This window comes from Rhamphochromis sp. 'chilingali' (genome assembly GCF_963969265.1).
Source record: "Rhamphochromis sp. 'chilingali' genome assembly, chromosome: 2".
Classification (NCBI taxonomy): Eukaryota; Metazoa; Chordata; class Actinopteri; order Cichliformes; family Cichlidae; genus Rhamphochromis; species Rhamphochromis sp. 'chilingali'.
The window spans coordinates 49,052,205-49,067,392 of NC_137930.1; the positions used below are offsets into that span (position 1 = coordinate 49,052,205).

The window sequence follows — 15,188 nt, forward strand, 5'->3', positions numbered from 1 at the left end:
TCCGCTGCACCAGATGATACAACACTTGCAATGAGGCCTTCAAAGTGAAAATAAAAAGAAGCTCTTCAGTCACAGGGCACATGGGGAGGAATCAATATCTGAGGAAATAACAAGGCCCCAAAGAGTATATTTAGCCACATGCAACCTGACATCTGTTGTGTTAACAGCCAGAAAGAGACTTGATACCACATTCCCCCATGTTCAACTTCAAATGAAACCAATTACTTGACTGTTTACTTTCTGGTGTACAAAGTGCTATAAGACAACAGACCTTACCACATCCTTTCCCTCTGCTTCCCTAAAGCTGTAGTAGACAGGAATAAGAGTATGGGAATTAAAAACAACAACTAACAGCAACAAAAATAATTCAGTCCACTGCCTTCCTTTCTCCCTTCATGAAGTCTGTCTGCATACCAGTTTCAAATATATGTATGGGGTGAAGTTACATAAATGCAATTAACTCTTAATCTTTTATGCACAATGCAGCACCTTTCACTCAATCTCACTGTAACTAAAACATTCATCAGCAAAATTAATATTGCTTTGCTTTTCAGCAGAATCCCCTAATGCAGCAATAAACACACTGTGATATGTTGAGCAGGCAATCAAGCTTCGTTTTATATTAGAGAAGAAGTTTAGCTCCATTAGTATTTCTTAAATACAGAGCCCCGCAAGGGACATGGGAGAAAAAGAATTACGATGAACTTTTGTGAGATCTCGCAAAAACTTTTGCGAGATCTCGCAAAAGTTGAATTCCAACAATGGCGGCAGCTACTTAGTTGTAATATTACTCTTTCTGGGTCACAAAATAAACTTTTAAGATATTTTGAGGTGTGAATGTAGTGGTGTAAACGTCAAATATCTGCTCGGTTTACAAGACATCACATATTTGCAAAAGTGCTGCGACATTTTCGGAGATCTGACACCCACCATCTCGAAGCTAACGGGAGGTCAAGACCTACTACAGCCGGGAGGAACACCGCTCTCCCGGCACATTGTGCCTCGACCTCCCAGTTGGCTTCGAGCTGGCGGCCTCCGTAGAATGCGGCTAAAAGTTTCGCGAGATCTTGCAAATGTTTTGCAAGATCCCGAGCTTGTTTTGCGAGATCTCGCAAAAGTCCGTCTTAATTTTTTTTTCTCCCATGTCCCTTGCGGGGCTCCGTACTTAAACCAGAAGGAAACTTTAATAAAAAAAAAACAAAAAAAAAACCTTGAATAGAAGGCAACAATTTTCAAATCTCAAACAACCATATTTCTGCTCACAAGAGACCACAGATGTTGACGTGCCATTTTGAGAAAAATATTGGCTCATTGAATATGATGGTGGCAGTACCTCTCAATAAAGGATAGAACCATGTTTACAGCTATGTAGCATACCTGCTTTTTTTTAATGACATCTGTAAACCAAGGAAACCAACTGCTGGACTTGTAGGAGAGGAATTCTGCCCTATTACCTGTATGATACTGGATTTTATTTGCTCAGCATTTCTGGTTATTCTTTGCTGTATTTTTCATTTTATGATGCACTTCTCTTCGACACCATTGCTGCAGTATTTAGTTTAGCATTTTCTTGCTGGAACATGCAAGGCCTTCCCTGAAAAAGATATCATCGGGATGATGGCGTGTGCTGCTCTAAAACTTGCACATCCCTTTCACCATTGATAATCCTTTTCCATGTATGCAATAGTGATGTTTTGGTCGCGAACGAAATGGCTCTTAGAGCCGGATCTTTGACGTGAACGACGCAAGCCGTGGGGATTTGCTTTTTCTTTCTCTAACCCTCTCTCTCGCACTTTTTTTCCGCGTCACTCCGCACGCGAGCCTTGTGCTTTGCGCTGGGAAGAGAGGGGAGGGACGGTAGTTACACTCGCAGTAGCAAAGGAACAGAGCCGGAGGGAAAGAGAGCCAGGGACAACAAGTCACATTAGAAAGGTATAGTAATCATCCACAACTATTTTCAGTTGCAGATGATAAAGGATTCAGAAAGTTTATTCATGCAGGCCTGAATGACAGAGAATATGCATCTTCTTTTTGTTCTCATATTTTAATTTATATTTAATTGTGTTATGGTTTGCAGTGTTTTGTGTTGTTTCAAAACAGCTTGCAAAGAAAAGCGTCTGGACTTCTTTAAGTTGCTTGAAGACATTTCACCTCTCATCCGAGAAGCTTCTTCAGTTCTAAGGTCAAATGGTGGAGAGTCCCAGATTTAAACCCAGTGGGAATATCCCCCCAAAGAGGGACAAAAGGACCCACTGCCCTGATGATCCTCTAATCACATAGGGGATGACAATGTTGTTGAGTCTGTCTTTCTTTTCCTCCTGGTGTCTGATCTTGTTAAGAAGCTTTACGACACCAACTCTCTGCCATCTATAATCCAGTTTTGAGATCCTTTACCAGACGCCTTAACGCCCACTCACATCCTGGGTCATCTGACCTCAGGAAATCGCATGATAAGGTGGGGTCAGGTTTCACAATGAGCTCACCCGAAATCCTGGCTGATTGGGACCCACACCCAGTTTCACACCTTGGCTCATGTGATTAGAGGATCATCAGGGAGTCCTTTTGTCCCTCTGTGGGGGGATACTCCCACTAGGTTTATATCTGGGACTCTCCACCATTTGACCTTAGAACTGAAGAAGCTTCTCGGATGAGAGGTGAAACGTCTTCAAGCAACTTAAAGAAGTCCAGACGCTTTTCTTTGCAAGCTCCTTTGACTACGATGACCTGGATGACTGAGAACCTTCACAGACATATTGGAGTTGAGCTTAAGGATTTTGGTCTTCTCCTTGTTGATGATGAGTCCAGCCTGTGCTGATGTGGCTGCCAATATGTTGGTCTAAGAAATCATTAAAACCCCCAAATTATCATAACATTCATGCCCTTGATGAGGTTTTATAAACTTCTAATCACAACCGGATCTGGCCTTGGAACTTTTTTTTAACATAATTTATTACTGTATTAAAGCAGCCAATGGAAAAGTGACGGTGTTCCAGCCAGAGCATATTACTGCAATTAAAGATTGGGCCTTTAAGTAATTTGCACTTTGCAGCTGAATGAGTCCCCACACAGCAAATCCAGCATGTCCAAATTAACACTGTCGGATTTGATTTCAACACTATTAAAGTGTCTATATGGGTCCACACCAGAGAGTGTTAATTTAACTCTTTTTGGAGAGTTGGTACGTTAACTCTGATTTAGTGTTAAACACCAAATCTGTCTGGAGTTGATAATTTAACACTTGGTGTTAAGAGTTTATATATTAACTCTCAAAGAGTATTTTAGTTTAACTACGTAAGAGTTATCTTCTAATTCATTCTAAAAAGCTGGAATTTTACTGTTCTGAACTTCTAGAAATTTCTTTTGGAAATAAACATTTACTAAAAAGACGCAATGGTTTTTGAAAAACATTTATTCTGAACTGTGCACCACAATTTCAAAACATTTTCTGAAAGATGTAACAGTGTACATGTTCTCACTTTCATTAGAATTTTGTTTATCAAAAGGTCTGACATGGTAAATGCAAATAACAGCATTCTCATCACTTATTTCTTCAATACAATATGCATGTCCTTCATTCATCACTTTGTGGAACTTCAACGCACTTCTGCTCTCCCCCATATTCCATCTTCACAAGCATATCCTGTGTGGAGATCGAATAAAAATTAGTTGACACTAATTAATGGCACAAATAATCCAGTAAACAATTGCAGCACAGTAAAAAAAAAAAGGAATCCTTTTTGAGCCATTACTTGTGTAAAGTATTTTCCCAAAAGACAAAGACACAGGCAACAGGTAATACTGAACTAAATGCAGAACCTCAACCTTTTTCATTTTTACCTAAACCGTGTGCACAAAACTCTGGAGGGATCTAAATGCTACCGTGGAATCCAGTCAGGACGTCTGCTACTGCTGTTTGCTCGGTTTTTTTTATTTTTTTATGGGCGATCGTTTTCAGGCTTCAAGCAGCACCATTATACCAACATTTCACATTCTAGACATTGTTTTAGGTGTATTTGACCAAACGTTTGACTGAAAATTCACATGCAAGCTTTTTTTTCAAGGCTGTGGTATTTGCCCGCAAACAATACCTTTCAGCTAGCTAAAACAGAATATTATGCTATCAGCGAGCAACATGGCTAATGCCTTTCACACAGCTTTGTCTCAACTCCAAAGAGCCACAGAAGTAAAAGCTCATAATAATAATTGAAACAATCTTTGAAAGAATGACTTACCAAGCATGGCAAACAACTCAAATATGTAGAGCAAAATGTTCTGAAACGGCTTCACTTCAGCTTCGATTGGAGCCGTGCTGGGGGCGGAGTCTGTGAATTTACTCTGTTGGTGTCATAGCCCGTCTAGGAGTTCAGAGTTAAGAGGTCAAGAGTTAATGTTTCCATTTTAACACCTCCAGATTTGACAGAGAAACACTCATTTTTAACACTCGATTTTAACTACTATCATTTTACACCTCAGAGTTACATTAAAAGAATGTGACTCTACTTAGAGTAAAATTAACTCTACTTTTGCAAGGAGACTATTAACACCAAAAAATTTAACACTTTTGAATTTGCTGTGCACTTAACTGCTGACTGAACAGTGTTTCTGTACGCACTTATGCACTTTTCCCTGAGGAAAAACAAACTCGTCTTCCTCAGCTAAGAAGTTTCATCAAAGTCTAGTGGCAGGTATCCCCCTTGTTTTAAATCCAGTTTCTCACTTTGTCAGATGCTCTTTGTTGCTCAGGCACAGGTTCTCCACTCTGAACCAATTGCTGCAGCACAAGGACATTTTAATGAATATTTATATAAATATATGCAACATTTCTAAAAATTTGAAATGAATGCAGTTGCAGTCGATACAGTTTTCATGTTTGTGGTCCTAATAGAATTTCAGCCCTGTTTTTTCAAACTTTATATTATAGGAATTGTCGGGCTCATTAACTGCTTATTTTGTGCAGTAATAATTTTCTGCATAGTGCTCTGGGAGACTGACAGTTTAAGATTCATGAGGTTGCATAATTGCTGGATTATTAAACAGTTTTGGGACATTCAAAAAGAGTTACATGGTATAAACAAGATGGAGACACACTTTAGATGTTTTTCACTTTTAAATTGATTAATGTAGTGATAAACAGGGACGGCTAAGCAAGAGTTTTGCTTATGAGATGAAATATTACAAATTAAAATCTAATTTGTAGTTGGTTTATTTGCTCTAGTTGCACTGTAAATGTTGAACGAAAACCTCATTTTAAAAATTCCGTGCACGAAGCGTGTCTTCCAAGCATGAGCTCAGTGAAATGCAAAATGTATTTTTTTTGTTTTGAAGAAAGTAATAAAACTAGCCTGAAACTCGAAACGGTGTGTTTTAACAGCGGGAACTGTGTGCTGCAGTTAGTTTAAATTAATACCTTTCAATTTTTCCTTCATTTGAAAATATTTCCTTCATAAAAAGCATAATATCTTTACAATATATTCTTGCATATCCTGGGCCACAGCATCTTTTCTCCTCCTAGTTTGTTCCCTGCTATGTCTCAGTTCTGCCTTTTGTATGTGACTCTTTGTCTATGACAAACTTTTTATCATCCAAAAAAAAAAAAAGGCTCACTTTTGTTTCTTCAATTTGGTGCCACGCTTCTACATATGGGTCTTCGATCTTCTTACCGTATTTAAACCATCCTGAGCCCCAACACCACAAAAAGGGTCAGTTGAGCACAAACAAAAAAACATCAAAGTGATGCATAAATCCACATCTTAGCTTTGACTAATGTACAAACTGAATGTATTACTTGAATGGCCAGAGGGAGAGCAGAAGCAAGCCATTGCGCCTTCCAGTGTCTGAGTGCTCTAGCAGCACACTCACTAAGTGAAGAAGTCTTTTGATTTTCCAACAAATTTGAACAAGCTCTTGATGTGTCACTTTCAAAGAAAATTTCTTTTTGTGGGGCACTCTCATAAAGGAAACTTTGTTTCATCATATTTTGACTTAGTTAATAGAAATATGGTAAGTAAATTAAATTGTAATCTAAAGAATAGCTGTTTCTGTTAGAAGGGACACATGTTTATTTGAAAAAAACCTCTATCATTCTAAAAAATGTAAAAAGTCAGCATCAGTGTGATACTACAGTTAAAGTTACAGTAACAAACCAGCCTGAACAGCAAAAGTTTTAATAGTATTTAATATACTGAGTACTATTAACTTTATGGGTGTGCGTGTTAGCCTTCAGCTTGACATATCCAAGTGCACTAAACCACAAGTGCACAAAGGAATAGTTTCCTGCTTTGATGGAAAATAATTTGATTGGCCTGCCTACAGCCATCCACTCAACTGCATTCACCATCCCTGGGATGGATGGGAACAACGAGTGTGAGCAAGCCCATATGGAAAAGATATATATAAATCTTATAAAGTCTGTATCTGTCTTGTGTGAAACTTGTATGAAAAGCATATAAGTGTGAAAACAGATATAAGATCCCTTGAAAAATTATATAATGAAACTTGTATGTTTTGGATACTTACTAAAACAATGCATGAAAGTAATGCGAAAGTGGCCACTTTCATGAGTAAATCATGTAAGCCTTATATGATTTACTCATGAAAGTGGCCACTTTCATGAGTAATCACATATAAGTTTTTACTATTTCTTTTCCATATGGGAGGCCTTACTGCCTAGCACCAGTACCTGAACAGAATCAGGAGAGTCAGTTAAAAAAACAGTACACTGCTGTACAACAGTTCAAGAAAAAACTGTACCGAGCTCTGGCTCAGAGTTCCCGTATGGGTTCCAGAACCTATGCAGTGATTTCCAGGATTGTATCGTAAATGTTTTTAATGCAATGTTACCTGAGGGCTCAAAGACCAGGCTATCAATTGATTTTTAGCCTTCCTCCTTGTGCTTGGAAACTTCTTATCATTCTCAGAATGTTTTGTTGATTTTATGCACTGTACATAAAGAGCTACTGGAAGTTTTAGCAATTTAATATTGGGGAATTGTACTCTGAACATTTTTCACAATTGAATTTGTTGACACAGTTTTTGTTTTCCAGATTGAGAGATTAGCCTCTGTCTCTTTACTTCTCAGAACCTCCGCTTAACTAAGATTTTCTTTTTATACCCAATCATGTTACTTACCTGTTGCCAGTTAACCTATTTAGTTGCAAAATCTTCTTCCAGTTGTTCCACTTACTCTACCAGCATTTTGTTGCTCTTTTCCCAACTTTTTGATCCATTTTCTCTTTTTCTATTGTGAATTGAAATAGAAGTTTGTGAGATTTTCAAACCATTGCATTCTGTTTTTATTTAGACTTTACATAAGTCCCAACTATGAGAGCAGATTTTTGACCATATAATCTAAACATGAAATCTCTGTTTTAACGGGGTATTTATGACATAAGCTTCTGAGTAATATACCCCTACTGAGTCTAGAAACTAATGGTGGTACCTCAAGAACGATGCTGAGGACTTGGATCAGTCCTATGTAGAGCTGACATATTTGTGTGTTCCTCAGACTCAGGTTTTGTACCAGTCATAAATAAACCACTCTGTGTGTCTTCAAAGGAGCATCATGCTGGTTGATAACCAGAAAAGGACGGATAGATGGATGGTTGTGTCATGAAGGTCAAAAACCTCTGTGAAAACAGAGACATCTATTCCAAATGTCTGAGGAGACAATCAGGAAAATTCTGTTGAGGAAGTAGGATATAGCTAATTATTTGGCATATCGACTTTACCTTTGGTGAGAATCTGCTGTCTCCATTGTCACCAGGTGAAAACAATGTTTCTGTGCTTCTCATTTGTTGGTTTTAGACTGTGGCTAATGAGCCGTAGTTATATAGTCAGTCTCAGCTCAGCACTGACAGTTGCAGGGGTCTGCTCAGCCAGAAATCAGACAATAATTAACACCATATTGACAATATGGAAACATTACATATTTTGTTTGGTATGGAAAATCAGACATTTTTAATACCCCCGTCTATTCATTTTGAATTTTATGTCTCTTGATTTGGTTCCAGTGCTGATGTCCTATATTTTAGTTTGGGATGAGGTTTACAGCTCAGTCTTAGATAAAAACTAACAGCAAAATACATTTAACATGCAATACCCAGTGATTTTTGGCATACAAAAGATACATATATCAAAGTGCTCCCGATTCCACTTATGGCTCTTGCCTCGAAGTTGTGTGTGTCTTATGTAGAAAGGGAACACTTGCTTCATTTGTAAAAAGATCAAGACTACCTTTTAAATTACAGACCACATAAATTAAACTATAAGACTGGGTGGGTAGAAAGAAAAAAAAAATATTTACTCATTTACTGCTATTTCTATTTTGTGATACAAAAGACTTCTATAAATTTTGGATTTATTAAAATATTTTGTTTTATGAATTTTATAAAATAGAAATGGTTTACTGTGGATGTAGTGATTTAAATTGTTGCTGTTAAACATCAGAAGGCACTTTGTTGTATGAGGGAAATTTCAGGTACTAAAAGAGGAAACGTATTTGTTAGCACAGAGGCTGCCTAAAAGGAGAAACTCACCTCACTACAAGCTAATGAACTACACCACATCTGGTGCTCCTGTGCAGTTCTTCATATACAATTCTGAAGGTTTCATCTGTCACTGCATTACTTGAAAAGAGATGAAATCTATGGATAATTAAACATTTTTTAATTAAATTGATCATTTTTGTCATCTTAATTTTTTGAAGATGTTTTTTTGACTTGTGCATTACATTATATCATGATGATCGACTAACTTATCAGTCACCAAAATATGTATTCACAATGGAATTTTGTTTGACCATTATACTAGCATTATACATTATACTAACGGTCTTTCCAAAAATAGTCTAGTTGACCCTTCCCAGACTGGTATAGTTGACCTCTTCTGGAATTTCTTTTGATTTTTGGCATATTCTGCTATGGGATTGCATAGGAATTTCTTTTACTTATGTATTAATCACATTGTCAAAGGAGCTTGCAAAGAAAAGCGTCTGGACTTCTTTAAGTTACTTGAAGACGTTTCACCTCTCATCCGAGAAGCTTCTTCAGTTCTAAGGTCAAATTGTATGATGCCTTGGTGCCACTGGATTTTAACAAGTCTCACACTCATACATTAAGACAAATGGTGGGGGTCTAGTAAGGAAGTTGGGGGAAGCAGACAACTCCACAGGAAGAGTCTTTTGTCTCTTTGAGGACTCTAGGAGGTAGCAAGGGAGTGTGAACCTTAAGGTGTGAAACAGCTGTGTACTGCCTTTTGTTCCTGGAGAAGGTATTTAACTGAGAGCCTGCTGACCGTCTGCCCTACGGTCATGTGGGCTCTCCACAAGCTTGGTTGTCTGTTCTTTGTGTGTTTTGATTAAAGAATGTTAGCTACCGCTCACCGCTCGTCTGCAGGCTTTATTTAAATGGAAAACTTCCACAACAGGCCCTTATCCAGTGTCATGGTTTTTCTTTAAACTGTCTATTTAAGGCAAAAACACAGGCAAATATATTTGTGAGTTACTGTCAAAACAAATGATCACCAAAATATTAAAGAGGGTTTTTTGTTTTGTCTTGTTTTGTTTTATGCACTGAAAAGTTTACCATAAACTAGACAGACTTTGTCTAATCACAATCTGGGCTTGACTGACATTTTGCTGACCTGGCCTCAGTTGTACATAAATGACTAAGTTTCCAAAGTGAAAGGTTACTCAGGAGGGAAAAATAGCATAAAGTATTAAAGCTAAATTAGATTAGATTAGATTAGATAGAACTTTATTAATCCCTCGGGTGGGTTCCTCTGGGAAATTGTATGCAATTGCAAAGAAGTTTCAGAGTTACAAAATATTATATATATATGTATATATAAAAAAAAAACAAAAAACACCCAGCACGCCCCTGCGGGCGGTTTATCCTTCAAGCTCGGGTCCTCTACCAGAGGCCTGGGAGCTTGAGGGTCCTGCGCAGTATCTTAGCTGTTCCCAGGACTGCGCTCTTCTGGACAGAGATCTCCGATGTTGTTCCCGGGATCTGCTGGAGCCACTCGCCTAGCTTGGGAGTCACCGCACCTAGTGCTCCGATTACCACGGGGACCACCGTTACCTTCACCCTCCACATCCTCTCGAGCTCTTCTCTGAGCCCTTGGTATTTCTCCAGCTTCTCGTGTTCCTTCTTCCTGATATTGCTGTCATTGGGAACCGCTACATCGATCACTACGGCCGTCTTCTTCTGTTTGTCTACCACCACTATGTCCGGTTGGTTAGCCACCACCATTTTGTCCGTCTGTATCTGGAAGTCCCACAGGATCTTAGCTCGGTCATTCTCCACCACCCTTGGGGGCATCTCCCATTTTGACCTCGGGACTTCTAGGTTATACTCGGCACAGATGTTCCTGTACACTATGCCGGCCACTTGGTTATGGCGTTCCATGTATGCCTTGCCTGCTAGCATCTTGCACCCTGCTGTTATGTGCTGGATAGTCTCTGGGGCATCTTTACACAGCCTGCACCTGGGGTCTTGCCTGGTGTGATAGACCCCAGCCTCTATATATATATATATATATATATATATATATATACATATATATAAATACAGAGACAATATAAATAAAATATACGAAGGGGATAATTACTGCTCAACAATATGAAAATGGAATTGAACAACAATACATGCAGTAAATAAGAATTGCATGCAGCTTTATTATTAATTAACAAAGCCTAAAATGGAACCTGTTTATTGCTTCAACATAGTCAGCATATAAAAGGCTCTTAGAGCAAACAGCTTTGTGAAATGAGGACTCTCTTGGCATTATGCACAGATGATGCTGTGCAGGAAAGAGCCTGCTTTGTATTGTGTTGATGGACTTGAACTTACTTGCTTGGAAGTTTCAAGTTGCACTCAGGGCTAAACCTTTAGGAGTGAATGAAAGGACATTTCTGTAAACATTTTACAGCCTTAGCACCATACAATTTGTTTCTGCCTCAGATTCCCACTGCCGCATATGACAACATGGTCCACTCAGAATCTTACAGTCATAAATAGCTTTGACATCAACAGAATATTAAATACTCTAATGTAGCTCACTCTTTATGACACCCTTTTTGCAGTAATTATCAAAATACATCAGAACCATAGGATTATATGATTGATTTGAATTTGTGAAATCCAGTTTTTGCCTAAAATAAAGATCTGCACAAACCTCCAATGCCCCTGGAGTCGCAGTGGTCTGTCAGTTTGGAGGTAGTTCAAAGGAGAGGAGCCAGGTGAACAGCTACTGGGGGGTGATGCCTGCTATGGCTGCGACTGTCAAAGATAACCAAAAGCCAGGTGCCTCCGTGGAGTGACCCCAAATGTCGAGGTAGTTCAGAGCAAATCTATCTAAGAGTAGCTCAACTGTAATTTAAAGAGCACATTTACCACCAATTTTTCATGCGTAAATGAAAATCTATCTGCATCTTGGTTTTACCAATTCTTAAACCAATGCATAATTAAGGAAATTATCAGGAAAATTTGAATAATACCAGAGTTTTTGTGACCGTTTTTTGACCAATTTTACTGAATTTAACACTTTATAATAACTACTCACCATTAAGAATGAATAAGTTAAATGCTTAATTCTTAATTCAAAGCATTACTACTTCTTACAAATTCTAAGCACTGATTTAAATGGTTTAGTCATGAATAAGAAGGTCATACAGAATGTGATTATTGGCAGAATTGATGTTCTTCATAAATAATGTATAGTATCACATCAAGCACAAACAAATTATTTAGGAACTATTATTTGTCAATAGACGCATTTAAAAATCTTAGTAAATGGTTATATAAATATTTAAATGCATAATTATACATATAATGAGGCTGAAGAGGTAACAGTTTTAGAAATACTTAGTTCAAGCCCTTACTACTTGTTTGTTAAGTCTTTTACGTGACTTCATCTAAAGTGAGGAATATCTGTGCCTTGCAAAGAATTTACTAATGAAAGTGAAGAACGTTAAAGGCCAGTAGTACCTCAAGAATCAAACAAGTCTCAGGCATCTTCAGAACAGAAAGAAGAAACAGACAAATACTTAAATGTATGTGCAAGGCTCTAAGGAGTGGTTGAAGAGCAGCTGAAGCCACAGGGTATTTTACCTGAAAAAGCTGTGTTGATTGAATGAAAGTTAATCCCTGGCTGTGGGAACCTGTGGGCCAAACTACACAAAGTCCTTGGGCAATATACTGAACCCCAAGTTGCTCTCTGATCATTGGCGCATGAATACTGTATGTGTGAACTATAGTCAGAGTCATGTCAGCATATATTCAGTAAACTGAAGTTCTCCTAAAACAAACAAGGACGTTAACTTGTCAGGTGCAGTGCCTGCGCACATGTTAACTTAGGTAACGGGAAGAAGTAACAGGGTGATCCGAAGGGCCAGCTCTGTTCTAGGATGCCCTCTGGACCCAGTGGAGGTGGTGAGTGACAGGAGAACGGCGGCTAAGCTGTCATCCCTGTTGGACAACGTCTCCCACCCCATGCAGCAGACTGTGACAGCACTGAGCAGCTCCTTCAGTGGGAGACTGCGGCACCCACGGTGTGGGACGGAGAGATTTCGCAGGTCTTTCCTCCCCACTGCTGTCAGACTCCACAAAAAGACTTTAACTGAACAAACACACACATTCACACATGTGCAATAACACTAAGTGCAATAATCTTTTCTGGCATCGTTGTATTTTTACTCAGTTGTATATAGCATTCGTATTCTATTTTTATCTTATTGTATATTTTTATTCTATTTTATTCTACTGTATATAGTATATTATTTTATTCTATTCTGTACAGCTGTGTACTGTATTTATTCTTATTGTATTCTAATTTTTGCGTCATAACTTTTGCACTGTCCACTTCCTGCTGTGACAAAACAAATTTCCCACGTGTGGGACTAATAAAGGTTATCTTATCTTATCTTATCTTATCTTATCTTATCTTATCTTATCTTAATTGATTAATAGATCATTTGTGTAATCACAACATTCTAGAGATGTTGTGATTACACAAATGATAAAAAAATACCTTCAGGTCATTTATTAATTTGCTTCAAATGAAATATGAAATTTTAAATGATGTTGTATGTATATCTACTGTGTTTTGTTTTGGGGTTTTTTGCATATTTGTCACATTTAAATGTTTCTAATAATCAAGCAAATGGTAATATTAGAGAAGAGTAAATGCAAATGCAGTTTCTAAGTGATCCCATACAATAAATAGCCATTTATTAATAGAAAAAAAAAATGCAATCCACACCTACCTGGACGTTGAAAAGTATTTGCCCCCTAAACCTAATAACTGGATGTGCCACCCGTGGCGGCAACAACTGTAGCCAAGCATTTGCGATAACTGGCAATGAGTGTTTCACATCACTGTGGAGAAATTTGGCCCATTGTTCTTTGCAGAATTGCTGTAATTCAGCCATTTGGCATTCATTTAAGGACTTTTCAAGCATGAACTGCCTAAGGAGCTTGGAAAGAAAGCGAATGGACTTTTAAAAGTTTCTGGAAGACGTTTCACTTCTCAACACTTCAGACCAAATGGTGGAAAGTCCCAGGTTTTGAGCTTTTCCTTATGAGGCTCGTTGCCCCAGTATTGATCATGTGCCTCATCACATGAGCCAAGGTGTGGAAAAAAGGTGTGAATCATTATCAGCAGAGCTTTCAGGTGAAACCATTTTGAGACCTTGCCTCACCCTATCATGTGACTTCTTGATATCAACTGATGCAAGATGTGATGTCCACAATATGAAGAGTGACCTTTGACCTTTAACTCCAGATGTACAGCTGAGTCTTGTCCTGTCAAGGTCTAACAGAAAAATTTGTTTGATGATCAGAAACATTTAAGTGTGACAAACACGCAAAAAAATACATAAATAAAAATCAGATATCAGATATCAGGAAGGGGGCAAACACTTTTTCAAGACACTGCAGTTTCATCTGTCACTTAATTAGCAAATTAATTAAAGGCTCGAAGGTAATTTTTATCAGTTGTGTAATCATAAATCCCTGGATTTGGATTTGCGTGAGTTAGAAATAATCATTAACGCGTGTATTGAGATTTAGACATCCGAATGTGCTGAAATGTGCCTTGTGATAACCACCAACGAAGTTGTATCCATCCACTAATTGCATTTTCAGTCAGAAGCACCTAATCAATGACAGTGTTCAGCCTCTTACTGTGTCCTTCATCGAGAAATACACCAGTGGGGCTGATAACAGTTTGATAGAATCAGATGGGGGTCAGGGATGTCCCCATGCTGCCATTTGTATCAGTCGCATGGTACCACAGTGAAAGCTGCAGATGGTGATTTCATTAGTGAGCGAGAGCTAGCTGTTCAATATCCACTAATGTGGGCAGCTACTGTCATATTCCACCTAATTGTTTGCAAATGTATTCTACATTGTTTTGCTCTTGTATTCGAGCGAATTCAGTCAGCATTATGAATGTTTTGTGAAACTCCAGATAGATAATTAGATATGGTCTCATCTAATCTCATGCCAAACAAGCTTTGAGAAGATAAATGTAGGTTGTTTCAAAAACAGCCCAAACATTCTTTGGCTTTGAAAGGGATCCAAAAGACGCACAATTAAACGACAAATCTTAGGTGAACTCTTTTGGTCCACTGAGACGTATAATAACAGCTATGTCACTGCACTAGGCGTTACTTAAGGAAGCACAATACTCATTTTTGTAGCGGGTTTATTAAAAATAGATAAGAGAACATCAAGTCACAAGATGTTAATTGCAGCCTCTGAGCCTGACGGTTCCATGTATGCAGTCCCTCTGGAGTACAGTGCAAAACTAATTGCTTGAACGACACACTTCCTTAAATCACTCACATCTTCAGCCACCCCAGTATTTCACTCGCTGCCAGATATTTCAAGCTTGTGACGTCATGAGGAAACAGCAAAGAACGACAGAGGTTCATTACTAACATCACTGGACAAATGAGTATTTTGCAACATAAAGGCACAGAAAGTGCATAACCCAATCTTTATACATGTCACAAAGAACTTAAAATTCTCAGACAACAGCAGATACAGAAACGGTGCATTTTTCTGTTACTGCAAGTCACATATATAAAGTATAAAGTGAACAGGCAAATCAAGGATCAAAAGCACAGTTATATGTGCTATATTAAATTGTGTGTAGAGGCATGTGAAACAATGTAATTGTTATGA

The 15,188-nt window shown here is 38.2% G+C and overlaps 1 long non-coding RNA gene across 1 annotated transcript; it reads right to left on the bottom strand.

Annotated features, from left to right (window-relative positions):
• Positions 1–3,391: 3,391 nt before the first annotated feature.
• On the bottom strand, positions 3,392–4,558 carry LOC308392498. The gene is made up of 2 exons (XR_013970820.1): positions 4,233–4,558; positions 3,392–3,640 (listed from the first exon to the last, which is right to left on the bottom strand). It is a non-coding gene; the product is annotated as an uncharacterized lncRNA (long non-coding RNA).
• Between the last annotated feature and the right edge of the window lie 10,630 nt (positions 4,559–15,188).